The 22,315-nt window shown below is 53.3% G+C and overlaps 55 non-coding genes across 55 annotated transcripts; 13 read left to right on the top strand and 42 right to left on the bottom strand.

The window, feature by feature from the left end:
* Window positions 1-10: 10 nt before the first annotated feature.
* Window positions 11-83, bottom strand: Trnav-cac (transfer RNA valine (anticodon CAC)). The gene has a single exon. It is a non-coding gene; the product is annotated as a tRNA-Val (tRNA).
* A 668-nt stretch (window positions 84-751) lies between these two features.
* Trnav-aac (transfer RNA valine (anticodon AAC)) lies at window positions 752-824 on the bottom strand. The gene has a single exon. It is a non-coding gene; the product is annotated as a tRNA-Val (tRNA).
* Window positions 825-982: 158 nt separating this feature from the next.
* Trnav-cac (transfer RNA valine (anticodon CAC)) lies at window positions 983-1,055 on the bottom strand. Its single transcript has one exon. It is a non-coding gene; the product is annotated as a tRNA-Val (tRNA).
* Window positions 1,056-1,456: 401 nt separating this feature from the next.
* Window positions 1,457-1,529, top strand: Trnap-agg (transfer RNA proline (anticodon AGG)). Its single transcript has one exon. It is a non-coding gene; the product is annotated as a tRNA-Pro (tRNA).
* A 194-nt stretch (window positions 1,530-1,723) lies between these two features.
* On the bottom strand, window positions 1,724-1,796 carry Trnav-aac (transfer RNA valine (anticodon AAC)). Its single transcript has one exon. It is a non-coding gene; the product is annotated as a tRNA-Val (tRNA).
* Window positions 1,797-1,954: 158 nt separating this feature from the next.
* Trnav-cac (transfer RNA valine (anticodon CAC)) lies at window positions 1,955-2,027 on the bottom strand. Its single transcript has one exon. It is a non-coding gene; the product is annotated as a tRNA-Val (tRNA).
* Window positions 2,028-2,429: 402 nt separating this feature from the next.
* On the top strand, window positions 2,430-2,501 carry Trnap-agg (transfer RNA proline (anticodon AGG)). Its single transcript has one exon. It is a non-coding gene; the product is annotated as a tRNA-Pro (tRNA).
* A 194-nt stretch (window positions 2,502-2,695) lies between these two features.
* Window positions 2,696-2,768, bottom strand: Trnav-aac (transfer RNA valine (anticodon AAC)). Its single transcript has one exon. It is a non-coding gene; the product is annotated as a tRNA-Val (tRNA).
* A 158-nt stretch (window positions 2,769-2,926) lies between these two features.
* On the bottom strand, window positions 2,927-2,999 carry Trnav-cac (transfer RNA valine (anticodon CAC)). Its single transcript has one exon. It is a non-coding gene; the product is annotated as a tRNA-Val (tRNA).
* A 668-nt stretch (window positions 3,000-3,667) lies between these two features.
* Window positions 3,668-3,740, bottom strand: Trnav-aac (transfer RNA valine (anticodon AAC)). The gene has a single exon. It is a non-coding gene; the product is annotated as a tRNA-Val (tRNA).
* Window positions 3,741-3,898: 158 nt separating this feature from the next.
* Window positions 3,899-3,971, bottom strand: Trnav-cac (transfer RNA valine (anticodon CAC)). Its single transcript has one exon. It is a non-coding gene; the product is annotated as a tRNA-Val (tRNA).
* Window positions 3,972-4,372: 401 nt separating this feature from the next.
* Window positions 4,373-4,445, top strand: Trnap-agg (transfer RNA proline (anticodon AGG)). Its single transcript has one exon. It is a non-coding gene; the product is annotated as a tRNA-Pro (tRNA).
* A 194-nt stretch (window positions 4,446-4,639) lies between these two features.
* Window positions 4,640-4,712, bottom strand: Trnav-aac (transfer RNA valine (anticodon AAC)). Its single transcript has one exon. It is a non-coding gene; the product is annotated as a tRNA-Val (tRNA).
* A 158-nt stretch (window positions 4,713-4,870) lies between these two features.
* Trnav-cac (transfer RNA valine (anticodon CAC)) lies at window positions 4,871-4,943 on the bottom strand. The gene has a single exon. It is a non-coding gene; the product is annotated as a tRNA-Val (tRNA).
* Window positions 4,944-5,345: 402 nt separating this feature from the next.
* On the top strand, window positions 5,346-5,422 carry Trnap-agg (transfer RNA proline (anticodon AGG)). The gene has a single exon. It is a non-coding gene; the product is annotated as a tRNA-Pro (tRNA).
* Window positions 5,423-5,611: 189 nt separating this feature from the next.
* On the bottom strand, window positions 5,612-5,684 carry Trnav-aac (transfer RNA valine (anticodon AAC)). The gene has a single exon. It is a non-coding gene; the product is annotated as a tRNA-Val (tRNA).
* A 158-nt stretch (window positions 5,685-5,842) lies between these two features.
* Trnav-cac (transfer RNA valine (anticodon CAC)) lies at window positions 5,843-5,915 on the bottom strand. Its single transcript has one exon. It is a non-coding gene; the product is annotated as a tRNA-Val (tRNA).
* A 668-nt stretch (window positions 5,916-6,583) lies between these two features.
* On the bottom strand, window positions 6,584-6,656 carry Trnav-aac (transfer RNA valine (anticodon AAC)). Its single transcript has one exon. It is a non-coding gene; the product is annotated as a tRNA-Val (tRNA).
* A 158-nt stretch (window positions 6,657-6,814) lies between these two features.
* Window positions 6,815-6,887, bottom strand: Trnav-cac (transfer RNA valine (anticodon CAC)). The gene has a single exon. It is a non-coding gene; the product is annotated as a tRNA-Val (tRNA).
* A 668-nt stretch (window positions 6,888-7,555) lies between these two features.
* Window positions 7,556-7,628, bottom strand: Trnav-aac (transfer RNA valine (anticodon AAC)). The gene has a single exon. It is a non-coding gene; the product is annotated as a tRNA-Val (tRNA).
* Window positions 7,629-7,786: 158 nt separating this feature from the next.
* Trnav-cac (transfer RNA valine (anticodon CAC)) lies at window positions 7,787-7,859 on the bottom strand. Its single transcript has one exon. It is a non-coding gene; the product is annotated as a tRNA-Val (tRNA).
* A 668-nt stretch (window positions 7,860-8,527) lies between these two features.
* On the bottom strand, window positions 8,528-8,600 carry Trnav-aac (transfer RNA valine (anticodon AAC)). Its single transcript has one exon. It is a non-coding gene; the product is annotated as a tRNA-Val (tRNA).
* A 158-nt stretch (window positions 8,601-8,758) lies between these two features.
* Window positions 8,759-8,831, bottom strand: Trnav-cac (transfer RNA valine (anticodon CAC)). Its single transcript has one exon. It is a non-coding gene; the product is annotated as a tRNA-Val (tRNA).
* A 668-nt stretch (window positions 8,832-9,499) lies between these two features.
* Window positions 9,500-9,572, bottom strand: Trnav-aac (transfer RNA valine (anticodon AAC)). Its single transcript has one exon. It is a non-coding gene; the product is annotated as a tRNA-Val (tRNA).
* Window positions 9,573-9,730: 158 nt separating this feature from the next.
* Trnav-cac (transfer RNA valine (anticodon CAC)) lies at window positions 9,731-9,803 on the bottom strand. Its single transcript has one exon. It is a non-coding gene; the product is annotated as a tRNA-Val (tRNA).
* A 401-nt stretch (window positions 9,804-10,204) lies between these two features.
* Window positions 10,205-10,277, top strand: Trnap-agg (transfer RNA proline (anticodon AGG)). Its single transcript has one exon. It is a non-coding gene; the product is annotated as a tRNA-Pro (tRNA).
* A 194-nt stretch (window positions 10,278-10,471) lies between these two features.
* On the bottom strand, window positions 10,472-10,544 carry Trnav-aac (transfer RNA valine (anticodon AAC)). Its single transcript has one exon. It is a non-coding gene; the product is annotated as a tRNA-Val (tRNA).
* Window positions 10,545-10,702: 158 nt separating this feature from the next.
* Trnav-cac (transfer RNA valine (anticodon CAC)) lies at window positions 10,703-10,775 on the bottom strand. The gene has a single exon. It is a non-coding gene; the product is annotated as a tRNA-Val (tRNA).
* A 401-nt stretch (window positions 10,776-11,176) lies between these two features.
* Window positions 11,177-11,249, top strand: Trnap-agg (transfer RNA proline (anticodon AGG)). The gene has a single exon. It is a non-coding gene; the product is annotated as a tRNA-Pro (tRNA).
* Window positions 11,250-11,443: 194 nt separating this feature from the next.
* Trnav-aac (transfer RNA valine (anticodon AAC)) lies at window positions 11,444-11,516 on the bottom strand. The gene has a single exon. It is a non-coding gene; the product is annotated as a tRNA-Val (tRNA).
* Window positions 11,517-11,674: 158 nt separating this feature from the next.
* Window positions 11,675-11,747, bottom strand: Trnav-cac (transfer RNA valine (anticodon CAC)). Its single transcript has one exon. It is a non-coding gene; the product is annotated as a tRNA-Val (tRNA).
* A 401-nt stretch (window positions 11,748-12,148) lies between these two features.
* Window positions 12,149-12,221, top strand: Trnap-agg (transfer RNA proline (anticodon AGG)). Its single transcript has one exon. It is a non-coding gene; the product is annotated as a tRNA-Pro (tRNA).
* A 604-nt stretch (window positions 12,222-12,825) lies between these two features.
* Window positions 12,826-12,898, bottom strand: Trnav-cac (transfer RNA valine (anticodon CAC)). Its single transcript has one exon. It is a non-coding gene; the product is annotated as a tRNA-Val (tRNA).
* Window positions 12,899-13,566: 668 nt separating this feature from the next.
* Trnav-aac (transfer RNA valine (anticodon AAC)) lies at window positions 13,567-13,639 on the bottom strand. The gene has a single exon. It is a non-coding gene; the product is annotated as a tRNA-Val (tRNA).
* Window positions 13,640-13,797: 158 nt separating this feature from the next.
* Window positions 13,798-13,870, bottom strand: Trnav-cac (transfer RNA valine (anticodon CAC)). The gene has a single exon. It is a non-coding gene; the product is annotated as a tRNA-Val (tRNA).
* A 401-nt stretch (window positions 13,871-14,271) lies between these two features.
* Trnap-agg (transfer RNA proline (anticodon AGG)) lies at window positions 14,272-14,344 on the top strand. The gene has a single exon. It is a non-coding gene; the product is annotated as a tRNA-Pro (tRNA).
* Window positions 14,345-14,538: 194 nt separating this feature from the next.
* Trnav-aac (transfer RNA valine (anticodon AAC)) lies at window positions 14,539-14,611 on the bottom strand. Its single transcript has one exon. It is a non-coding gene; the product is annotated as a tRNA-Val (tRNA).
* A 158-nt stretch (window positions 14,612-14,769) lies between these two features.
* Trnav-cac (transfer RNA valine (anticodon CAC)) lies at window positions 14,770-14,842 on the bottom strand. The gene has a single exon. It is a non-coding gene; the product is annotated as a tRNA-Val (tRNA).
* A 401-nt stretch (window positions 14,843-15,243) lies between these two features.
* On the top strand, window positions 15,244-15,316 carry Trnap-agg (transfer RNA proline (anticodon AGG)). Its single transcript has one exon. It is a non-coding gene; the product is annotated as a tRNA-Pro (tRNA).
* Window positions 15,317-15,510: 194 nt separating this feature from the next.
* Trnav-aac (transfer RNA valine (anticodon AAC)) lies at window positions 15,511-15,583 on the bottom strand. Its single transcript has one exon. It is a non-coding gene; the product is annotated as a tRNA-Val (tRNA).
* Window positions 15,584-15,741: 158 nt separating this feature from the next.
* On the bottom strand, window positions 15,742-15,814 carry Trnav-cac (transfer RNA valine (anticodon CAC)). The gene has a single exon. It is a non-coding gene; the product is annotated as a tRNA-Val (tRNA).
* A 401-nt stretch (window positions 15,815-16,215) lies between these two features.
* Window positions 16,216-16,288, top strand: Trnap-agg (transfer RNA proline (anticodon AGG)). Its single transcript has one exon. It is a non-coding gene; the product is annotated as a tRNA-Pro (tRNA).
* Window positions 16,289-16,892: 604 nt separating this feature from the next.
* Window positions 16,893-16,965, bottom strand: Trnav-cac (transfer RNA valine (anticodon CAC)). Its single transcript has one exon. It is a non-coding gene; the product is annotated as a tRNA-Val (tRNA).
* Window positions 16,966-17,633: 668 nt separating this feature from the next.
* On the bottom strand, window positions 17,634-17,706 carry Trnav-aac (transfer RNA valine (anticodon AAC)). Its single transcript has one exon. It is a non-coding gene; the product is annotated as a tRNA-Val (tRNA).
* A 158-nt stretch (window positions 17,707-17,864) lies between these two features.
* Trnav-cac (transfer RNA valine (anticodon CAC)) lies at window positions 17,865-17,937 on the bottom strand. The gene has a single exon. It is a non-coding gene; the product is annotated as a tRNA-Val (tRNA).
* Window positions 17,938-18,338: 401 nt separating this feature from the next.
* On the top strand, window positions 18,339-18,411 carry Trnap-agg (transfer RNA proline (anticodon AGG)). The gene has a single exon. It is a non-coding gene; the product is annotated as a tRNA-Pro (tRNA).
* A 194-nt stretch (window positions 18,412-18,605) lies between these two features.
* On the bottom strand, window positions 18,606-18,678 carry Trnav-aac (transfer RNA valine (anticodon AAC)). The gene has a single exon. It is a non-coding gene; the product is annotated as a tRNA-Val (tRNA).
* A 158-nt stretch (window positions 18,679-18,836) lies between these two features.
* Window positions 18,837-18,909, bottom strand: Trnav-cac (transfer RNA valine (anticodon CAC)). The gene has a single exon. It is a non-coding gene; the product is annotated as a tRNA-Val (tRNA).
* A 401-nt stretch (window positions 18,910-19,310) lies between these two features.
* Trnap-agg (transfer RNA proline (anticodon AGG)) lies at window positions 19,311-19,383 on the top strand. The gene has a single exon. It is a non-coding gene; the product is annotated as a tRNA-Pro (tRNA).
* A 194-nt stretch (window positions 19,384-19,577) lies between these two features.
* On the bottom strand, window positions 19,578-19,650 carry Trnav-aac (transfer RNA valine (anticodon AAC)). The gene has a single exon. It is a non-coding gene; the product is annotated as a tRNA-Val (tRNA).
* A 158-nt stretch (window positions 19,651-19,808) lies between these two features.
* Trnav-cac (transfer RNA valine (anticodon CAC)) lies at window positions 19,809-19,881 on the bottom strand. Its single transcript has one exon. It is a non-coding gene; the product is annotated as a tRNA-Val (tRNA).
* Window positions 19,882-20,282: 401 nt separating this feature from the next.
* Window positions 20,283-20,355, top strand: Trnap-agg (transfer RNA proline (anticodon AGG)). Its single transcript has one exon. It is a non-coding gene; the product is annotated as a tRNA-Pro (tRNA).
* Window positions 20,356-20,959: 604 nt separating this feature from the next.
* On the bottom strand, window positions 20,960-21,032 carry Trnav-cac (transfer RNA valine (anticodon CAC)). Its single transcript has one exon. It is a non-coding gene; the product is annotated as a tRNA-Val (tRNA).
* Window positions 21,033-21,700: 668 nt separating this feature from the next.
* On the bottom strand, window positions 21,701-21,773 carry Trnav-aac (transfer RNA valine (anticodon AAC)). The gene has a single exon. It is a non-coding gene; the product is annotated as a tRNA-Val (tRNA).
* A 158-nt stretch (window positions 21,774-21,931) lies between these two features.
* On the bottom strand, window positions 21,932-22,004 carry Trnav-cac (transfer RNA valine (anticodon CAC)). Its single transcript has one exon. It is a non-coding gene; the product is annotated as a tRNA-Val (tRNA).
* Between the last annotated feature and the right edge of the window lie 311 nt (window positions 22,005-22,315).

The raw sequence follows: 22,315 nt of genomic DNA, 5'->3' as shown, positions 1-22,315 counted from the left end.
AGGAAAGTACTGTTCCCGCCCGGGATCGAACCGGGGACCTTCTGCGTGTGAAGCAGACGTGATAACCGCTACACTACGGAAACGACGGACCCGAGGAGTCCATCCTTGTTCACTCGAACTTGCCTCAGACTTTCTCTCGTCCGCGAATGCACACACGACAGTTCTTTTGTCAGCCTGGAACCCATCACAGCCGAGGGCTCAAGAAGTCTTCGGGGTGCTCGAGAGGGTGTCTGCCGTAGCACCCCTAACGAGATAGCGGCGTTTCGCGCAGTCGTTATTGCAAGTCATATCAGCAAAAGCAATCACTTTCTCAGCAGCAGGCATTGCGAGCCCAGCGGCAGCTCTACATGAAGGTACCAATAGCCCAGGAAGGCCGCCGACCGCGGGAATTCGCGCCGCCCCCATCCCGCCAGCGTACACGAGACTTCTAGGGCACCCTGGACGACATCGAGGGACTGGAATAATTGGCATTTGCTGTGTCACAGGGCTCGTTGGTCTAGGGGTATGATTCCTGCTTAGGGTGCAGGAAGTCCCGGGTTCAAATTCCGGACGAGTCCTAGCGTTTTGTGCACACTGATCGCACGTCAGTGGCTGAGTCAGCGCAAAAAGCTCGCCGTCAATATCAAATGAATTTCTTATTCGATGTGAGCAATTGACACTCGGGTCCGACGCGTGAAGGCGATTACGAGGGTTTCGGGTACAGATGGTAGCAGATGCATGTTAGTACGTCTTGCTTAAAGTGATGAAAAAGTGTTTCCGCCCGGGATCTAACCGGGGACCTTCTGCGTGTTAGGCAGACGTGATAACCGCTACACCACGGAAACTGCTTGTGTGCACCTTACTTCACAGACAACTTGTAGTGATGTTGCCATCGTAACTAAAAAATTCAATAAATGTGGTACTTGCATAACGAAGAGACATGCAGCAGATCCACACACGACGTGGCTCATTGGAGGACAATACGACATAGGCAGGAAAGTACTGTTCCCGCCCGGGATCGAACCGGGGACCTTCTGCGTGTGAAGCAGACGTGATAACCGCTACACTACGGAAACGACGGACCCGAGGAGGCCATCCTTGTTCACTCGAACTTGCCTCAGACTTTCTCTCTTCCGCGAATGCACACACGACCGTTCTTTTGTCAGCCTGGAACCCATCACAGCCGAGGGCTCAAGAAGTCTTCGGGGTGCTCGAGAGGGTGTCTGCCGTAGCACCCCTAACGAGATAGCGGCGTTTCGCGCAGTCGTTATTGCAAGTCATATCAGCAAAAGCAATCACTTTCTCAGCAGCAGGCATTGCGAGCCCAGCGGCAGCTCTACATGAAGGTACCAATAGCCCAGGAAGGCCGCCGACCGCGGGAATTCGCGCCGCCCCCATCCCGCCAGCGTACACGAGACTTCTAGGGCACCCTGGACGACATCGAGGGACTGGAATAATTGGCATTCGCTGTGTCACAGGCCTCGTTGGCCTAGGGGTATGATTCCTGCTTAGGGTGCAGGAGGTCCCGGGTTCAAATCCCGGACGAGTCCTAGTGTTTTGTGCACACTGATCGCACGTCAGCGGCTGAGTCAGCGCAAAAAGCTCGCCGTCAATATCAAATGAATTTCTTATTCGATGTGAGCAATTGACACTCGGGTCCGACGCCTGAAGGCGATTACGAGGGTTTCGGGTACAGATGGTAGCAGATGCATGTTAGTACGTCTTGCTTAAAGTAATGAAAAAGTGTTTCCGCCCGGGATCTAACCGGGGACCTTCTGCGTGTTAGGCAGACGTGATAACCGCTACACCACGGAAACTGCTTGTGTGCACCTTACTTCACAGACAACTTGTAGTGATGTTGCCATCGTAACTAAAAAATTCAATAAATGTGGTACTTGCATAACGAAGAGACATGCAGCAGATCCACACACGACGTGGCTCATTGGAGGACAATACGACATAGGCAGGAAAGTACTGTTCCCGCCCGGGATCGAACCGGGGACCTTCTGCGTGTGAAGCAGACGTGATAACCGCTACACTACGGAAACGACGGACCCGAGGAGTCCATCCTTGTTCACTCGAACTTGCCTCAGACTTTCTCTCGTCCGCGAATGCACAAACGACAGTTCTTTTGTCAGCCTGGAACCCATCACAGCCGAGGGCTCAAGAAGTCTTCGGGGTGCTCGAGAGGGTGTCTGCCGTAGCACCCCTAACGAGATAGCGGCGTTTCGCGCAGTCGTTATTGCAAGTCATATCAGCAAAAGCAATCACTTTCTCAGCAGCAGGCATTGCGAGCCCAGCGGCAGCTCTACATGAAGGTACCAATAGCCCAGGAAGGCCGCCGACCGCGGGAATTCGCGCCGCCCCCATCCCGCCAGCGTACACGAGACTTCTAGGGCACCCTGGACGACATCGAGGGACTGGAATAATTGGCATTCGCCGGGTCACAGGGCTCGTTGGTCTAGGGGTATGATTCCTGCTTAGGGTGCAGGAGGTCCCGGGTTCAAATCCCGGACGAGCCCTAGCGTTTTGTGCAAACTGATCGCACGTCAGTGGCTGAGTCAGCGCAAAAAGCTCGCCGTCAATATCAAATGAATTTCTTATTCGATGTGAGCAATTGACACTCGGGTCCGACGCGTGAAGGCGATTACGAGGGTTTCGGGTACAGATGGTAGCAGATGCATGTTAGTACGTCTTGCTTAAAGTGATGAAAAAGTGTTTCGTCCCGGGATCTAACCGGGGACCTTCTGCGTGTTAGGCAGACGTGATAACCGCTACACCACGGAAACTGCTTGTGTGCACCTTACTTCACAGACAACTTGTAGTGATGTTGCCATCGTAACTAAAAAATTCAATAAATGTGGTACTTGCAAAACGAAGGGACATGCAGCAGATCCACACACGACGTGGCTCATTGGAGGACAATACGACATAGGCAGGAAAGTACTGTTCCCGCCCGGGATCGAACCGGGGACCTTCTGCGTGTGAAGCAGACGTGATAACCGCTACACTACGGAAACGACGGACCCGAGGAGTCCATCCTTGTTCACTCGAACTTGCCTCAGACTTTCTCTCGTCCGCGAATGCACACACGACAGTTCTTTTGTCAGCCTGGAACCCATCACAGCCGAGGGCTCAAGAAGTCTTCGGGGTGCTCGAGAGGGTGTCTGCCGTAGCACCCCTAACGAGATAGCGGCGTTTCGCGCAGTCGTTATTGCAAGTCATATCAGCAAAAGCAATCACTTTCTCAGCAGCAGGCATTGCGAGCCCAGCGGCAGCTCTACATGAAGGTACCAATAGCCCAGGAAGGCCGCCGACCGCGGGAATTCGCGCCGCCCCCATCCCGCCAGCGTACACGAGACTTCTAGGGCACCCTGGACGACATCGAGGGACTGGAATAATTGGCATTTGCTGTGTCACAGGGCTCGTTGGTCTAGGGGTATGATTCCTGCTTAGGGTGCAGGAAGTCCCGGGTTCAAATTCCGGACGAGTCCTAGCGTTTTGTGCACACTGATCGCACGTCAGTGGCTGAGTCAGCGCAAAAAGCTCGCCGTCAATATCAAATGAATTTCTTATTCGATGTGAGCAATTGACACTCGGGTCCGACGCGTGAAGGCGATTACGAGGGTTTCGGGTACAGATGGTAGCAGATGCATGTTAGTACGTCTTGCTTAAAGTGATGAAAAAGTGTTTCCGCCCGGGATCTAACCGGGGACCTTCTGCGTGTTAGGCAGACGTGATAACCGCTACACCACGGAAACTGCTTGTGTGCACCTTACTTCACAGACAACTTGTAGTGATGTTGCCATCGTAACTAAAAAATTCAATAAATGTGGTACTTGCATAACGAAGAGACATGCAGCAGATCCACACACGACGTGGCTCATTGGAGGACAATACGACATAGGCAGGAAAGTACTGTTCCCGCCCGGGATCGAACCGGGGACCTTCTGCGTGTGAAGCAGACGTGATAACCGCTACACTACGGAAACGACGGACCCGAGGAGGCCATCCTTGTTCACTCGAACTTGCCTCAGACTTTCTCTCTTCCGCGAATGCACACACGACCGTTCTTTTGTCAGCCTGGAACCCATCACAGCCGAGGGCTCAAGAAGTCTTCGGGGTGCTCGAGAGGGTGTCTGCCGTAGCACCCCTAACGAGATAGCGGCGTTTCGCGCAGTCGTTATTGCAAGTCATATCAGCAAAAGCAATCACTTTCTCAGCAGCAGGCATTGCGAGCCCAGCGGCAGCTCTACATGAAGGTACCAATAGCCCAGGAAGGCCGCCGACCGCGGGAATTCGCGCCGCCCCCATCCCGCCAGCGTACACGAGACTTCTAGGGCACCCTGGACGACATCGAGGGACTGGAATAATTGGCATTCGCTGTGTCACAGGCCTCGTTGGCCTAGGGGTATGATTCCTGCTTAGGGTGCAGGAGGTCCCGGGTTCAAATCCCGGACGAGTCCTAGTGTTTTGTGCACACTGATCGCACGTCAGCGGCTGAGTCAGCGCAAAAAGCTCGCCGTCAATATCAAATGAATTTCTTATTCGATGTGAGCAATTGACACTCGGGTCCGACGCCTGAAGGCGATTACGAGGGTTTCGGGTACAGATGGTAGCAGATGCATGTTAGTACGTCTTGCTTAAAGTAATGAAAAAGTGTTTCCGCCCGGGATCTAACCGGGGACCTTCTGCGTGTTAGGCAGACGTGATAACCGCTACACCACGGAAACTGCTTGTGTGCACCTTACTTCACAGACAACTTGTAGTGATGTTGCCATCGTAACTAAAAAATTCAATAAATGTGGTACTTGCATAACGAAGAGACATGCAGCAGATCCACACACGACGTGGCTCATTGGAGGACAATACGACATAGGCAGGAAAGTACTGTTCCCGCCCGGGATCGAACCGGGGACCTTCTGCGTGTGAAGCAGACGTGATAACCGCTACACTACGGAAACGACGGACCCGAGGAGGCCATCCTTGTTCACTCGAACTTGCCTCAGACTTTCTCTCTTCCGCGAATGCACACACGACCGTTCTTTTGTCAGCCTGGAACCCATCACAGCCGAGGGCTCAAGAAGTCTTCGGGGTGCTCGAGAGGGTGTCTGCCGTAGCACCCCTAACGAGATAGCGGCGTTTCGCGCAGTCGTTATTGCAAGTCATATCAGCAAAAGCAATCACTTTCTCAGCAGCAGGCATTGCGAGCCCAGCGGCAGCTCTACATGAAGGTACCAATAGCCCAGGAAGGCCGCCGACCGCGGGAATTCGCGCCGCCCCCATCCCGCCAGCGTACACGAGACTTCTAGGGCACCCTGGACGACATCGAGGGACTGGAATAATTGGCATTCGCTGTGTCACAGGCCTCGTTGGCCTAGGGGTATGATTCCTGCTTAGGGTGCAGGAGGTCCCGGGTTCAAATCCCGGACGAGTCCTAGCGTTTTGTGCACACTGATCGCACGTCAGTGGCTGAGTCAGCGCAAAAAGCTCGCCGTCAATATCAAATGAATTTCTTATTCGATGTGAGCAATTGACACTCGGGTCCGACGCCTGAAGGCGATTACGAGGGTTTCGGGTACAGATGGTAGCAGATGCATGTTAGTACGTCTTGCTTAAAGTAATGAAAAAGTGTTTCCGCCCGGGATCGAACCGGGGACCTTCTGCGTGTTAGGCAGACGTGATAACCGCTACACCACGGAAACTGCTTGTGTGCACCTTACTTCACAGACAACTTGTAGTGATGTTGCCATCGTAACTAAAAAATTCAATAAATGTGGTACTTGCATAACGAAGAGACATGCAGCAGATCCACACACGACGTGGCTCATTGGAGGACAATACGACATAGGCAGGAAAGTACTGTTCCCGCCCGGGATCGAACCGGGGACCTTCTGCGTGTGAAGCAGACGTGATAACCGCTACACTACGGAAACGACGGACCCGAGGAGTCCATCCTTGTTCACTCGAACTTGCCTCAGACTTTCTCTCGTCCGCGAATGCACAAACGACAGTTCTTTTGTCAGCCTGGAACCCATCACAGCCGAGGGCTCAAGAAGTCTTCGGGGTGCTCGAGAGGGTGTCTGCCGTAGCACCCCTAACGAGATAGCGGCGTTTCGCGCAGTCGTTATTGCAAGTCATATCAGCAAAAGCAATCACTTTCTCAGCAGCAGGCATTGCGAGCCCAGCGGCAGCTCTACATGAAGGTACCAATAGCCCAGGAAGGCCGCCGACCGCGGGAATTCGCGCCGCCCCCATCCCGCCAGCGTACACGAGACTTCTAGGGCACCCTGGACGACATCGAGGGACTGGAATAATTGGCATTTGCTGTGTCACAGGGCTCGTTGGTCTAGGGGTATGATTCCTGCTTAGGGTGCAGGAAGTCCCGGGTTCAAATTCCGGACGAGTCCTAGCGTTTTGTGCACACTGATCGCACGTCAGTGGCTGAGTCAGCGCAAAAAGCTCGCCGTCAATATCAAATGAATTTCTTATTCGATGTGAGCAATTGACACTCGGGTCCGACGCGTGAAGGCGATTACGAGGGTTTCGGGTACAGATGGTAGCAGATGCATGTTAGTACGTCTTGCTTAAAGTGATGAAAAAGTGTTTCCGCCCGGGATCGAACCGGGGACCTTCTGCGTGTTAGGCAGACGTGATAACCGCTACACCACGGAAACTGCTTGTGTACACCTTACTTCACAGACAACTTGTAGTGATGTTGCCATCGTAACTATAAAATTCAATAAATGTGGTACTTGCAAAACGAAGGGACATGCAGCAGATCCACACACGACGTGGCTCATTGGAGCACAATACGACATAGGCAGGAAAGTACTGTTCCCGCCCGGGATCGAACCGGGGACCTACTGCGTGTGAAGCAGACGTGATAACCGCTACACTACGGAATCGACGGACCCGAGGAGTCCATCCTTGTTCACTCGAACTTGCCTCAGACTTTCTCTCGTCCGCGAATGCACACACGACAGTTCTTTTGTCAGCCTGGAACCCATCACAGCCGAGGGCTCAAGAAGTCTTCGGGGTGCTCGAGAGGGTGTCTGCCGTAGCACCCCTAACGAGATAGCGGCGTTTCGCGCAGTCGTTATTGCAAGTCATATCAGCAAAAGCAATCACTTTCTCAGCAGCAGGCATTGCGAGCCCAGCGGCAGCTCTACATGAAGGTACCAATAGCCCAGGAAGGCCGCCGACCGCGGGAATTCGCGCCGCCCCCATCCCGCCAGCGTACACGAGACTTCTAGGGCACCCTGGACGACATCGAGGGACTGGAATAATTGGCATTTGCTGTGTCACAGGGCTCGTTGGTCTAGGGGTATGATTCCTGCTTAGGGTGCAGGAAGTCCCGGGTTCAAATTCCGGACGAGTCCTAGCGTTTTGTGCACACTGATCGCACGTCAGTGGCTGAGTCAGCGCAAAAAGCTCGCCGTCAATATCAAATGAATTTCTTATTCGATGTGAGCAATTGACACTCGGGTCCGACGCGTGAAGGCGATTACGAGGGTTTCGGGTACAGATGGTAGCAGATGCATGTTAGTACGTCTTGCTTAAAGTGATGAAAAAGTGTTTCCGCCCGGGATCGAACCGGGGACCTTCTGCGTGTTAGGCAGACGTGATAACCGCTACACCACGGAAACTGCTTGTGTACACCTTACTTCACAGACAACTTGTAGTGATGTTGCCATCGTAACTATAAAATTCAATAAATGTGGTACTTGCAAAACGAAGGGACATGCAGCAGATCCACACACGACGTGGCTCATTGGAGCACAATACGACATAGGCAGGAAAGTACTGTTCCCGCCCGGGATCGAACCGGGGACCTACTGCGTGTGAAGCAGACGTGATAACCGCTACACTACGGAATCGACGGACCCGAGGAGTCCATCCTTGTTCACTCGAACTTGCCTCAGACTTTCTCTCGTCCGCGAATGCACACACGACAGTTCTTTTGTCAGCCTGGAACCCATCACAGCCGAGGGCTCAAGAAGTCTTCGGGGTGCTCGAGAGGGTGTCTGCCGTAGCACCCCTAACGAGATAGCGGCGTTTCGCGCAGTCGTTATTGCAAGTCATATCAGCAAAAGCAATCACTTTCTCAGCAGCAGGCATTGCGAGCCCAGCGGCAGCTCTACATGAAGGTACCAATAGCCCAGGAAGGCCGCCGACCGCGGGAATTCGCGCCGCCCCCATCCCGCCAGCGTACACGAGACTTCTAGGGCACCCTGGACGACATCGAGGGACTGGAATAATTGGCATTTGCTGTGTCACAGGGCTCGTTGGTCTAGGGGTATGATTCCTGCTTAGGGTGCAGGAAGTCCCGGGTTCAAATTCCGGACGAGTCCTAGCGTTTTGTGCACACTGATCGCACGTCAGTGGCTGAGTCAGCGCAAAAAGCTCGCCGTCAATATCAAATGAATTTCTTATTCGATGTGAGCAATTGACACTCGGGTCCGACGCGTGAAGGCGATTACGAGGGTTTCGGGTACAGATGGTAGCAGATGCATGTTAGTACGTCTTGCTTAAAGTGATGAAAAAGTGTTTCCGCCCGGGATCGAACCGGGGACCTTCTGCGTGTTAGGCAGACGTGATAACCGCTACACCACGGAAACTGCTTGTGTACACCTTACTTCACAGACAACTTGTAGTGATGTTGCCATCGTAACTATAAAATTCAATAAATGTGGTACTTGCAAAACGAAGGGACATGCAGCAGATCCACACACGACGTGGCTCATTGGAGCACAATACGACATAGGCAGGAAAGTACTGTTCCCGCCCGGGATCGAACCGGGGACCTACTGCGTGTGAAGCAGACGTGATAACCGCTACACTACGGAATCGACGGACCCGAGGAGTCCATCCTTGTTCACTCGAACTTGCCTCAGACTTTCTCTCGTCCGCGAATGCACACACGACAGTTCTTTTGTCAGCCTGGAACCCATCACAGCCGAGGGCTCAAGAAGTCTTCGGGGTGCTCGAGAGGGTGTCTGCCGTAGCACCCCTAACGAGATAGCGGCGTTTCGCGCAGTCGTTATTGCAAGTCATATCAGCAAAAGCAATCACTTTCTCAGCAGCAGGCATTGCGAGCCCAGCGGCAGCTCTACATGAAGGTACCAATAGCCCAGGAAGGCCGCCGACCGCGGGAATTCGCGCCGCCCCCATCCCGCCAGCGTACACGAGACTTCTAGGGCACCCTGGACGACATCGAGGGACTGGAATAATTGGCATTTGCTGTGTCACAGGGCTCGTTGGTCTAGGGGTATGATTCCTGCTTAGGGTGCAGGAAGTCCCGGGTTCAAATTCCGGACGAGTCCTAGCGTTTTGTGCACACTGATCGCACGTCAGTGGCTGAGTCAGCGCAAAAAGCTCGCCGTCAATATCAAATGAATTTCTTATTCGATGTGAGCAATTGACACTCGGGTCCGACGCGTGAAGGCGATTACGAGGGTTTCGGGTACAGATGGTAGCAGATGCATGTTAGTACGTCTTGCTTAAAGTGATGAAAAAGTGTTTCCGCCCGGGATCGAACCGGGGACCTTCTGCGTGTTAGGCAGACGTGATAACCGCTACACCACGGAAACTGCTTGTGTACACCTTACTTCACAGACAACTTGTAGTGATGTTGCCATCGTAACTATAAAATTCAATAAATGTGGTACTTGCAAAACGAAGGGACATGCAGCAGATCCACACACGACGTGGCTCATTGGAGCACAATACGACATAGGCAGGAAAGTACTGTTCCCGCCCGGGATCGAACCGGGGACCTACTGCGTGTGAAGCAGACGTGATAACCGCTACACTACGGAATCGACGGACCCGAGGAGTCCATCCTTGTTCACTCGAACTTGCCTCAGACTTTCTCTCGTCCGCGAATGCACACACGACAGTTCTTTTGTCAGCCTGGAACCCATCACAGCCGAGGGCTCAAGAAGTCTTCGGGGTGCTCGAGAGGGTGTCTGCCGTAGCACCCCTAACGAGATAGCGGCGTTTCGCGCAGTCGTTATTGCAAGTCATATCAGCAAAAGCAATCACTTTCTCAGCAGCAGGCATTGCGAGCCCAGCGGCAGCTCTACATGAAGGTACCAATAGCCCAGGAAGGCCGCCGACCGCGGGAATTCGCGCCGCCCCCATCCCGCCAGCGTACACGAGACTTCTAGGGCACCCTGGACGACATCGAGGGACTGGAATAATTGGCATTCGCTGTGTCACAGGCCTCGTTGGTCTAGGGGTATGATTCCTGCTTAGGGTGCAGGAGGTCCCGGGTTCAAATCCCGGACGAGTCCTAGTGTTTTGTGCACACTGATCGCACGTCAGCGGCTGAGTCAGCGCAAAAAGCTCGCCGTCAATATCAAATGAATTTCTTATTCGATGTGAGCAATTGACACTCGGGTCCGACGCCTGAAGGCGATTACGAGGGTTTCGGGTACAGATGGTAGCAGATGCATGTTAGTACGTCTTGCTTAAAGTAATGAAAAAGTGTTTCCGCCCGGGATCTAACCGGGGACCTTCTGCGTGTTAGGCAGACGTGATAACCGCTACACCACGGAAACTGCTTGTGTGCACCTTACTTCACAGACAACTTGTAGTGATGTTGCCATCGTAACTAAAAAATTCAATAAATGTGGTACTTGCATAACGAAGAGACATGCAGCAGATCCACACACGACGTGGCTCATTGGAGGACAATACGACATAGGCAGGAAAGTACTGTTCCCGCCCGGGATCGAACCGGGGACCTTCTGCGTGTGAAGCAGACGTGATAACCGCTACACTACGGAAACGACGGACCCGAGGAGGCCATCCTTGTTCACTCGAACTTGCCTCAGACTTTCTCTCTTCCGCGAATGCACACACGACCGTTCTTTTGTCAGCCTGGAACCCATCACAGCCGAGGGCTCAAGAAGTCTTCGGGGTGCTCGAGAGGGTGTCTGCCGTAGCACCCCTAACGAGATAGCGGCGTTTCGCGCAGTCGTTATTGCAAGTCATATCAGCAAAAGCAATCACTTTCTCAGCAGCAGGCATTGCGAGCCCAGCGGCAGCTCTACATGAAGGTACCAATAGCCCAGGAAGGCCGCCGACCGCGGGAATTCGCGCCGCCCCCATCCCGCCAGCGTACACGAGACTTCTAGGGCACCCTGGACGACATCGAGGGACTGGAATAATTGGCATTCGCTGTGTCACAGGCCTCGTTGGTCTAGGGGTATGATTCCTGCTTAGGGTGCAGGAGGTCCCGGGTTCAAATCCCGGACGAGTCCTAGTGTTTTGTGCACACTGATCGCACGTCAGCGGCTGAGTCAGCGCAAAAAGCTCGCCGTCAATATCAAATGAATTTCTTATTCGATGTGAGCAATTGACACTCGGGTCCGACGCCTGAAGGCGATTACGAGGGTTTCGGGTACAGATGGTAGCAGATGCATGTTAGTACGTCTTGCTTAAAGTAATGAAAAAGTGTTTCCGCCCGGGATCTAACCGGGGACCTTCTGCGTGTTAGGCAGACGTGATAACCGCTACACCACGGAAACTGCTTGTGTGCACCTTACTTCACAGACAACTTGTAGTGATGTTGCCATCGTAACTAAAAAATTCAATAAATGTGGTACTTGCATAACGAAGAGACATGCAGCAGATCCACACACGACGTGGCTCATTGGAGGACAATACGACATAGGCAGGAAAGTACTGTTCCCGCCCGGGATCGAACCGGGGACCTTCTGCGTGTGAAGCAGACGTGATAACCGCTACACTACGGAAACGACGGACCCGAGGAGGCCATCCTTGTTCACTCGAACTTGCCTCAGACTTTCTCTCTTCCGCGAATGCACACACGACCGTTCTTTTGTCAGCCTGGAACCCATCACAGCCGAGGGCTCAAGAAGTCTTCGGGGTGCTCGAGAGGGTGTCTGCCGTAGCACCCCTAACGAGATAGCGGCGTTTCGCGCAGTCGTTATTGCAAGTCATATCAGCAAAAGCAATCACTTTCTCAGCAGCAGGCATTGCGAGCCCAGCGGCAGCTCTACATGAAGGTACCAATAGCCCAGGAAGGCCGCCGACCGCGGGAATTCGCGCCGCCCCCATCCCGCCAGCGTACACGAGACTTCTAGGGCACCCTGGACGACATCGAGGGACTGGAATAATTGGCATTCGCTGTGTCACAGGCCTCGTTGGCCTAGGGGTATGATTCCTGCTTAGGGTGCAGGAGGTCCCGGGTTCAAATCCCGGACGAGTCCTAGTGTTTTGTGCACACTGATCGCACGTCAGCGGCTGAGTCAGCGCAAAAAGCTCGCCGTCAATATCAAATGAATTTCTTATTCGATGTGAGCAATTGACACTCGGGTCCGACGCCTGAAGGCGATTACGAGGGTTTCGGGTACAGATGGTAGCAGATGCATGTTAGTACGTCTTGCTTAAAGTAATGAAAAAGTGTTTCCGCCCGGGATCTAACCTTGTTCACTCGAACTTGCCTCAGACTTTCTCTCTTCCGCGAATGCACACACGACCGTTCTTTTGTCAGCCTGGAACCCATCACAGCCGAGGGCTCAAGAAGTCTTCGGGGTGCTCGAGAGGGTGTCTGCCGTAGCACCCCTAACGAGATAGCGGCGTTTCGCGCAGTCGTTATTGCAAGTCATATCAGCAAAAGCAATCACTTTCTCAGCAGCAGGCATTGCGAGCCCAGCGGCAATATCAATATCAAATGAATTTCTTATTCGATGTGAGCAATTGACACTCGGGTCCGACGCCTGAAGGCGATTACGAGGGTTTCGGGTACAGATGGTAGCAGATGCATGTTAGTACGTCTCATTGGAGGACAATACGACATAGGCAGGAAAGTACTGTTCCCGCCCGGGATCGAACCGGGGACCTTCTGCGTGTGAAGCAGACGTGATAACCGCTACACTACGGAAACGACGGACCCGAGGAGGCCATCCTTGTTCACTCGAACTTGCCTCAGACTTTCTCTCTTCCGCGAATGCACACACGACCGTTCTTTTGTCAGCCTGGAACCCATCACAGCCGAGGGCTCAAGAAGTCTTCGGGGTGCTCGAGAGGGTGTCTGCCGTAGCACCCCTAACGAGATAGCGGCGTTTCGCGCAGTCGTTATTGCAAGTCATATCAGCAAAAGCAATCACTTTCTCAGCAGCAGGCATTGCGAGCCCAGCGGCAGCTCTACATGAAGGTACCAATAGCCCAGGAAGGCCGCCGACCGCGGGAATTCGCGCCGCCCCCATCCCGCCAGCGTACACGAGACTTCTAGGGCACCCTGGACGACATCGAGGGACTGGAATAATTGGCATTTGCTGTGTCACAGGGCTCGTTGGTCTAGGGGTATGATTCCTGCTTAGGGTGCAGGAAGTCCCGGGTTCAAATTCCGGACGAGTCCTAGCGTTTTGTGCACACTGATCGCACGTCAGTGGCTGAGTCAGCGCAAAAAGCTCGCCGTCAATATCAAATGAATTTCTTATTCGATGTGAGCAATTGACACTCGGGTCCGACGCGTGAAGGCGATTACGAGGGTTTCGGGTACAGATGGTAGCAGATGCATGTTAGTACGTCTTGCTTAAAGTGATGAAAAAGTGTTTCCGCCCGGGATCGAACCGGGAACCTTCTGCGTGTTAGGCAGACGTGATAACCGCTACACCACGGAAACTGCTTGTGTACACCTTACTTCACAGACAACTTGTAGTGATGTTGCCATCGTAACTATAAAATTCAATAAATGTGGTACTTGCAAAACGAAGGGACATGCAGCAGATCCACACACGACGTGGCTCATTGGAGCACAATACGACATAGGCAGGAAAGTACTGTTCCCGCCCGGGATCGAACCGGGGACCTACTGCGTGTGAAGCAGACGTGATAACCGCTACACTACGGAATCGACGGACCCGAGGAGTCCATCCTTGTTCACTCGAACTTGCCTCAGACTTTCTCTCGTCCGCGAATGCACACACGACAGTTCTTTTGTCAGCCTGGAACCCATCACAGCCGAGGGCTCAAGAAGTCTTCGGGGTGCTCGAGAGGGTGTCTGCCGTAGCACCCCTAACGAGATAGCGGCGTTTCGCGCAGTCGTTATTGCAAGTCATATCAGCAAAAGCAATCACTTTCTCAGCAGCAGGCATTGCGAGCCCAGCGGCAGCTCTACATGAAGGTACCAATAGCCCAGGAAGGCCGCCGACCGCGGGAATTCGCGCCGCCCCCATCCCGCCAGCGTACACGAGACTTCTAGGGCACCCTGGACGACATCGAGGGACTGGAATAATTGGCATTCGCTGTGTCACAGGCCTCGTTGGTCTAGGGGTATGATTCCTGCTTAGGGTGCAGGAGGTCCCGGGTTCAAATCCCGGACGAGTCCTAGTGTTTTGTGCACACTGATCGCACGTCAGCGGCTGAGTCAGCGCAAAAAGCTCGCCGTCAATATCAAATGAATTTCTTATTCGATGTGAGCAATTGACACTCGGGTCCGACGCCTGAAGGCGATTACGAGGGTTTCGGGTACAGATGGTAGCAGATGCATGTTAGTACGTCTTGCTTAAAGTAATGAAAAAGTGTTTCCGCCCGGGATCTAACCGGGGACCTTCTGCGTGTTAGGCAGACGTGATAACCGCTACACCACGGAAACTGCTTGTGTGCACCTTACTTCACAGACAACTTGTAGTGATGTTGCCATCGTAACTAAAAAATTCAATAAATGTGGTACTTGCATAACGAAGAGACATGCAGCAGATCCACACACGACGTGGCTCATTGGAGGACAATACGACATAGGCAGGAAAGTACTGTTCCCGCCCGGGATCGAACCGGGGACCTTCTGCGTGTGAAGCAGACGTGATAACCGCTACACTACGGAAACGACGGACCCGAGGAGGCCATCCTTGTTCACTCGAACTTGCCTCAGACTTTCTCTCTTCCGCGAATGCACACACGACCGTTCTTTTGTCAGCCTGGAACCCATCACAGCCGAGGGCTCAAGAAGTCTTCGGGGTGCTCGAGAGGGTGTCTGCCGTAGCACCCCTAACGAGATAGCGGCGTTTCGCGCAGTCGTTATTGCAAGTCATATCAGCAAAAGCAATCACTTTCTCAGCAGCAGGCATTGCGAGCCCAGCGGCAGCTCTACATGAAGGTACCAATAGCCCAGGAAGGCCGCCGACCGCGGGAATTCGCGCCGCCCCCATCCCGCCAGCGTACACGAGACTTCTAGGGCACCCTGGACGACATCGAGGGACTGGAATAATTGGCATTCGCTGTGTCACAGGCCTCGTTGGTCTAGGGGTATGATTCCTGCTTAGGGTGCAGGAGGTCCCGGGTTCAAATCCCGGACGAGTCCTAGTGTTTTGTGCACACTGATCGCACGTCAGCGGCTGAGTCAGCGCAAAAAGCTCGCCGTCAATATCAAATGAATTTCTTATTCGATGTGAGCAATTGACACTCGGGTCCGACGCCTGAAGGCGATTACGAGGGTTTCGGGTACAGATGGTAGCAGATGCATGTTAGTACGTCTTGCTTAAAGTAATGAAAAAGTGTTTCCGCCCGGGATCTAACCGGGGACCTTCTGCGTGTTAGGCAGACGTGATAACCGCTACACCACGGAAACTGCTTGTGTGCACCTTACTTCACAGACAACTTGTAGTGATGTTGCCATCGTAACTAAAAAATTCAATAAATGTGGTACTTGCATAACGAAGAGACATGCAGCAGATCCACACACGACGTGGCTCATTGGAGGACAATACGACATAGGCAGGAAAGTACTGTTCCCGCCCGGGATCGAACCGGGGACCTTCTGCGTGTGAAGCAGACGTGATAACCGCTACACTACGGAAACGACGGACCCGAGGAGGCCATCCTTGTTCACTCGAACTTGCCTCAGACTTTCTCTCTTCCGCGAATGCACACACGACCGTTCTTTTGTCAGCCTGGAACCCATCACAGCCGAGGGCTCAAGAAGTCTTCGGGGTGCTCGAGAGGGTGTCTGCCGTAGCACCCCTAACGAGATAGCGGCGTTTCGCGCAGTCGTTATTGCAAGTCATATCAGCAAAAGCAATCACTTTCTCAGCAGCAGGCATTGCGAGCCCAGCGGCAGCTCTACATGAAGGTACCAATAGCCCAGGAAGGCCGCCGACCGCGGGAATTCGCGCCGCCCCCATCCCGCCAGCGTACACGAGACTTCTAGGGCACCCTGGACGACATCGAGGGACTGGAATAATTGGCATTCGCTGTGTCACAGGCCTCGTTGGCCTAGGGGTATGATTCCTGCTTAGGGTGCAGGAGGTCCCGGGTTCAAATCCCGGACGAGTCCTAGTGTTTTGTGCACACTGATCGCACGTCAGCGGCTGAGTCAGCGCAAAAAGCTCGCCGTCAATATCAAATGAATTTCTTATTCGATGTGAGCAATTGACACTCGGGTCCGACGCCTGAAGGCGATTACGAGGGTTTCGGGTACAGATGGTAGCAGATGCATGTTAGTACGTCTTGCTTAAAGTAATGAAAAAGTGTTTCCGCCCGGGATCTAACCTTGTTCACTCGAACTTGCCTCAGACTTTCTCTCTTCCGCGAATGCACACACGACCGTTCTTTTGTCAGCCTGGAACCCATCACAGCCGAGGGCTCAAGAAGTCTTCGGGGTGCTCGAGAGGGTGTCTGCCGTAGCACCCCTAACGAGATAGCGGCGTTTCGCGCAGTCGTTATTGCAAGTCATATCAGCAAAAGCAATCACTTTCTCAGCAGCAGGCATTGCGAGCCCAGCGGCAATATCAATATCAAATGAATTTCTTATTCGATGTGAGCAATTGACACTCGGGTCCGACGCCTGAAGGCGATTACGAGGGTTTCGGGTACAGATGGTAGCAGATGCATGTTAGTACGTCTCATTGGAGGACAATACGACATAGGCAGGAAAGTACTGTTCCCGCCCGGGATCGAACCGGGGACCTTCTGCGTGTGAAGCAGACGTGATAACCGCTACACTACGGAAACGACGGACCCGAGGAGGCCATCCTTGTTCACTCGAACTTGCCTCAGACTTTCTCTCTTCCGCGAATGCACACACGACCGTTCTTTTGTCAGCCTGGAACCCATCACAGCCGAGGGCTCAAGAAGTCTTCGGGGTGCTCGAGAGGGTGTCTGCCGTAGCACCCCTAACGAGATAGCGGCGTTTCGCGCAGTCGTTATTGCAAGTCATATCAGCAAAAGCAATCACTTTCTCAGCAGCAGGCATTGCGAGCCCAGCGGCAGCTCTACATGAAGGTACCAATAGCCCAGGAAGGCCGCCGACCGCGGGAATTCGCGCCGCCCCCATCCCGCCAGCGTACACGAGACTTCTAGGGCACCCTGGACGACATCGAGGGACTGGAATAATTGGCATTTGCTGTGTCACAGGGCTCGTTGGTCTAGGGGTATGATTCCTGCTTAGGGTGCAGGAAGTCCCGGGTTCAAATTCCGGACGAGTCCTAGCGTTTTGTGCACACTGATCGCACGTCAGTGGCTGAGTCAGCGCAAAAAGCTCGCCGTCAATATCAAATGAATTTCTTATTCGATGTGAGCAATTGACACTCGGGTCCGACGCGTGAAGGCGATTACGAGGGTTTCGGGTACAGATGGTAGCAGATGCATGTTAGTACGTCTTGCTTAAAGTGATGAAAAAGTGTTTCCGCCCGGGATCGAACCGGGAACCTTCTGCGTGTTAGGCAGACGTGATAACCGCTACACCACGGAAACTGCTTGTGTACACCTTACTTCACAGACAACTTGTAGTGATGTTGCCATCGTAACTATAAAATTCAATAAATGTGGTACTTGCAAAACGAAGGGACATGCAGCAGATCCACACACGACGTGGCTCATTGGAGCACAATACGACATAGGCAGGAAAGTACTGTTCCCGCCCGGGATCGAACCGGGGACCTACTGCGTGTGAAGCAGACGTGATAACCGCTACACTACGGAATCGACGGACCCGAGGAGTCCATCCTTGTTCACTCGAACTTGCCTCAGACTTTCTCTCGTCCGCGAATGCACACACGACAGTTCTTTTGTCAGCCTGGAACCCATCACAGCCGAGGGCTCAAGAAGTCTTCGGGGTGCTCGAGAGGGTGTCTGCCGTAGCACCCCTAACGAGATAGCGGCGTTTCGCGCAGTCGTTATTGCAAGTCATATCAGCAAAAGCAATCACTTTCTCAGCAGCAGGCATTGCGAGCCCAGCGGCAGCTCTACATGAAGGTACCAATAGCCCAGGAAGGCCGCCGACCGCGGGAATTCGCGCCGCCCCCATCCCGCCAGCGTACACGAGACTTCTAGGGCACCCTGGACGACATCGAGGGACTGGAATAATTGGCATTCGCTGTGTCACAGGCCTCGTTGGTCTAGGGGTATGATTCCTGCTTAGGGTGCAGGAGGTCCCGGGTTCAAATCCCGGACGAGTCCTAGTGTTTTGTGCACACTGATCGCACGTCAGCGGCTGAGTCAGCGCAAAAAGCTCGCCGTCAATATCAAATGAATTTCTTATTCGATGTGAGCAATTGACACTCGGGTCCGACGCCTGAAGGCGATTACGAGGGTTTCGGGTACAGATGGTAGCAGATGCATGTTAGTACGTCTTGCTTAAAGTAATGAAAAAGTGTTTCCGCCCGGGATCTAACCGGGGACCTTCTGCGTGTTAGGCAGACGTGATAACCGCTACACCACGGAAACTGCTTGTGTGCACCTTACTTCACAGACAACTTGTAGTGATGTTGCCATCGTAACTAAAAAATTCAATAAATGTGGTACTTGCATAACGAAGAGACATGCAGCAGATCCACACACGACGTGGCTCATTGGAGGACAATACGACATAGGCAGGAAAGTACTGTTCCCGCCCGGGATCGAACCGGGGACCTTCTGCGTGTGAAGCAGACGTGATAACCGCTACACTACGGAAACGACGGACCCGAGGAGGCCATCCTTGTTCACTCGAACTTGCCTCAGACTTTCTCTCTTCCGCGAATGCACACACGACCGTTCTTTTGTCAGCCTGGAACCCATCACAGCCGAGGGCTCAAGAAGTCTTCGGGGTGCTCGAGAGGGTGTCTGCCGTAGCACCCCTAACGAGATAGCGGCGTTTCGCGCAGTCGTTATTGCAAGTCATATCAGCAAAAGCAATCACTTTCTCAGCAGCAGGCATTGCGAGCCCAGCGGCAGCTCTACATGAAGGTACCAATAGCCCAGGAAGGCCGCCGACCGCGGGAATTCGCGCCGCCCCCATCCCGCCAGCGTACACGAGACTTCTAGGGCACCCTGGACGACATCGAGGGACTGGAATAATTGGCATTCGCTGTGTCACAGGCCTCGTTGGTCTAGGGGTATGATTCCTGCTTAGGGTGCAGGAGGTCCCGGGTTCAAATCCCGGACGAGTCCTAGTGTTTTGTGCACACTGATCGCACGTCAGCGGCTGAGTCAGCGCAAAAAGCTCGCCGTCAATATCAAATGAATTTCTTATTCGATGTGAGCAATTGACACTCGGGTCCGACGCCTGAAGGCGATTACGAGGGTTTCGGGTACAGATGGTAGCAGATGCATGTTAGTACGTCTTGCTTAAAGTAATGAAAAAGTGTTTCCGCCCGGGATCTAACCGGGGACCTTCTGCGTGTTAGGCAGACGTGATAACCGCTACACCACGGAAACTGCTTGTGTGCACCTTACTTCACAGACAACTTGTAGTGATGTTGCCATCGTAACTAAAAAATTCAATAAATGTGGTACTTGCATAACGAAGAGACATGCAGCAGATCCACACACGACGTGGCTCATTGGAGGACAATACGACATAGGCAGGAAAGTACTGTTCCCGCCCGGGATCGAACCGGGGACCTTCTGCGTGTGAAGCAGACGTGATAACCGCTACACTACGGAAACGACGGACCCGAGGAGGCCATCCTTGTTCACTCGAACTTGCCTCAGACTTTCTCTCTTCCGCGAATGCACACACGACCGTTCTTTTGTCAGCCTGGAACCCATCACAGCCGAGGGCTCAAGAAGTCTTCGGGGTGCTCGAGAGGGTGTCTGCCGTAGCACCCCTAACGAGATAGCGGCGTTTCGCGCAGTCGTTATTGCAAGTCATATCAGCAAAAGCAATCACTTTCTCAGCAGCAGGCATTGCGAGCCCAGCGGCAGCTCTACATGAAGGTACCAATAGCCCAGGAAGGCCGCCGACCGCGGGAATTCGCGCCGCCCCCATCCCGCCAGCGTACACGAGACTTCTAGGGCACCCTGGACGACATCGAGGGACTGGAATAATTGGCATTCGCTGTGTCACAGGCCTCGTTGGCCTAGGGGTATGATTCCTGCTTAGGGTGCAGGAGGTCCCGGGTTCAAATCCCGGACGAGTCCTAGTGTTTTGTGCACACTGATCGCACGTCAGCGGCTGAGTCAGCGCAAAAAGCTCGCCGTCAATATCAAATGAATTTCTTATTCGATGTGAGCAATTGACACTCGGGTCCGACGCCTGAAGGCGATTACGAGGGTTTCGGGTACAGATGGTAGCAGATGCATGTTAGTACGTCTTGCTTAAAGTAATGAAAAAGTGTTTCCGCCCGGGATCTAACCTTGTTCACTCGAACTTGCCTCAGACTTTCTCTCTTCCGCGAATGCACACACGACCGTTCTTTTGTCAGCCTGGAACCCATCACAGCCGAGGGCTCAAGAAGTCTTCGGGGTGCTCGAGAGGGTGTCTGCCGTAGCACCCCTAACGAGATAGCGGCGTTTCGCGCAGTCGTTATTGCAAGTCATATCAGCAAAAGCAATCACTTTCTCAGCAGCAGGCATTGCGAGCCCAGCGGCAATATCAATATCAAATGAATTTCTTATTCGATGTGAGCAATTGACACTCGGGTCCGACGCCTGAAGGCGATTACGAGGGTTTCGGGTACAGATGGTAGCAGATGCATGTTAGTACGTCTCATTGGAGGACAATACGACATAGGCAGGAAAGTACTGTTCCCGCCCGGGATCGAACCGGGGACCTTCTGCGTGTGAAGCAGACGTGATAACCGCTACACTACGGAAACGACGGACCCGAGGAGGCCATCCTTGTTCACTCGAACTTGCCTCAGACTTTCTCTCTTCCGCGAATGCACACACGACCGTTCTTTTGTCAGCCTGGAACCCATCACAGCCGAGGGCTCAAGAAGTCTTCGGGGTGCTCGAGAGGGTGTCTGCCGTAGCACCCCTAACGAGATAGCGGCGTTTCGCGCAGTCGTTATTGCAAGTCATATCAGCAAAAGCAATCACTTTCTCAGCAGCAGGCATTGCGAGCCCAGCGGCAGCTCTACATGAAGGTACCAATAGCCCAGGAAGGCCGCCGACCGCGGGAATTCGCGCCGCCCCCATCCCGCCAGCGTACACGAGACTTCTAGGGCACCCTGGACGACATCGAGGGACTGGAATAATTGGCATTTGCTGTGTCACAGGGCTCGTTGGTCTAGGGGTATGATTCCTGCTTAGGGTGCAGGAAGTCCCGGGTTCAAATTCCGGACGAGTCCTAGCGTTTTGTGCACACTGATCGCACGTCAGTGGCTGAGTCAGCGCAAAAAGCTCGCCGTCAATATCAAATGAATTTCTTATTCGATGTGAGCAATTGACACTCGGGTCCGACGCGTGAAGGCGATTACGAGGGTTTCGGGTACAGATGGTAGCAGATGCATGTTAGTACGTCTTGCTTAAAGTGATGAAAAAGTGTTTCCGCCCGGGATCGAACCGGGAACCTTCTGCGTGTTAGGCAGACGTGATAACCGCTACACCACGGAAACTGCTTGTGTACACCTTACTTCACAGACAACTTGTAGTGATGTTGCCATCGTAACTATAAAATTCAATAAATGTGGTACTTGCAAAACGAAGGGACATGCAGCAGATCCACACACGACGTGGCTCATTGGAGCACAATACGACATAGGCAGGAAAGTACTGTTCCCGCCCGGGATCGAACCGGGGACCTACTGCGTGTGAAGCAGACGTGATAACCGCTACACTACGGAATCGACGGACCCGAGGAGTCCATCCTTGTTCACTCGAACTTGCCTCAGACTTTCTCTCGTCCGCGAATGCACACACGACAGTTCTTTTGTCAGCCTGGAACCCATCACAGCCGAGGGCTCAAGAAGTCTTCGGGGTGCTCGAGAGGGTGTCTGCCGTAGCACCCCTAACGAGATAGCGGCGTTTCGCGCAGTCGTTATTGCAAGTCATATCAGCAAAAGCAATCACTTTCTCAGCAGCAGGCATTGCGAGCCCAGCGGCAGCTCTACATGAAGGTACCAATAGCCCAGGAAGGCCGCCGACCGCGGGAATTCGC

This window comes from Schistocerca serialis, chromosome 2 (assembly GCF_023864345.2).
Source record: "Schistocerca serialis cubense isolate TAMUIC-IGC-003099 chromosome 2, iqSchSeri2.2, whole genome shotgun sequence".
Taxonomy (NCBI): domain Eukaryota; kingdom Metazoa; phylum Arthropoda; class Insecta; order Orthoptera; family Acrididae; genus Schistocerca; species Schistocerca serialis.
Note: the sequence above shows the minus strand (reverse complement) of the source record. Positions and strands in the feature narration are given on the sequence as shown.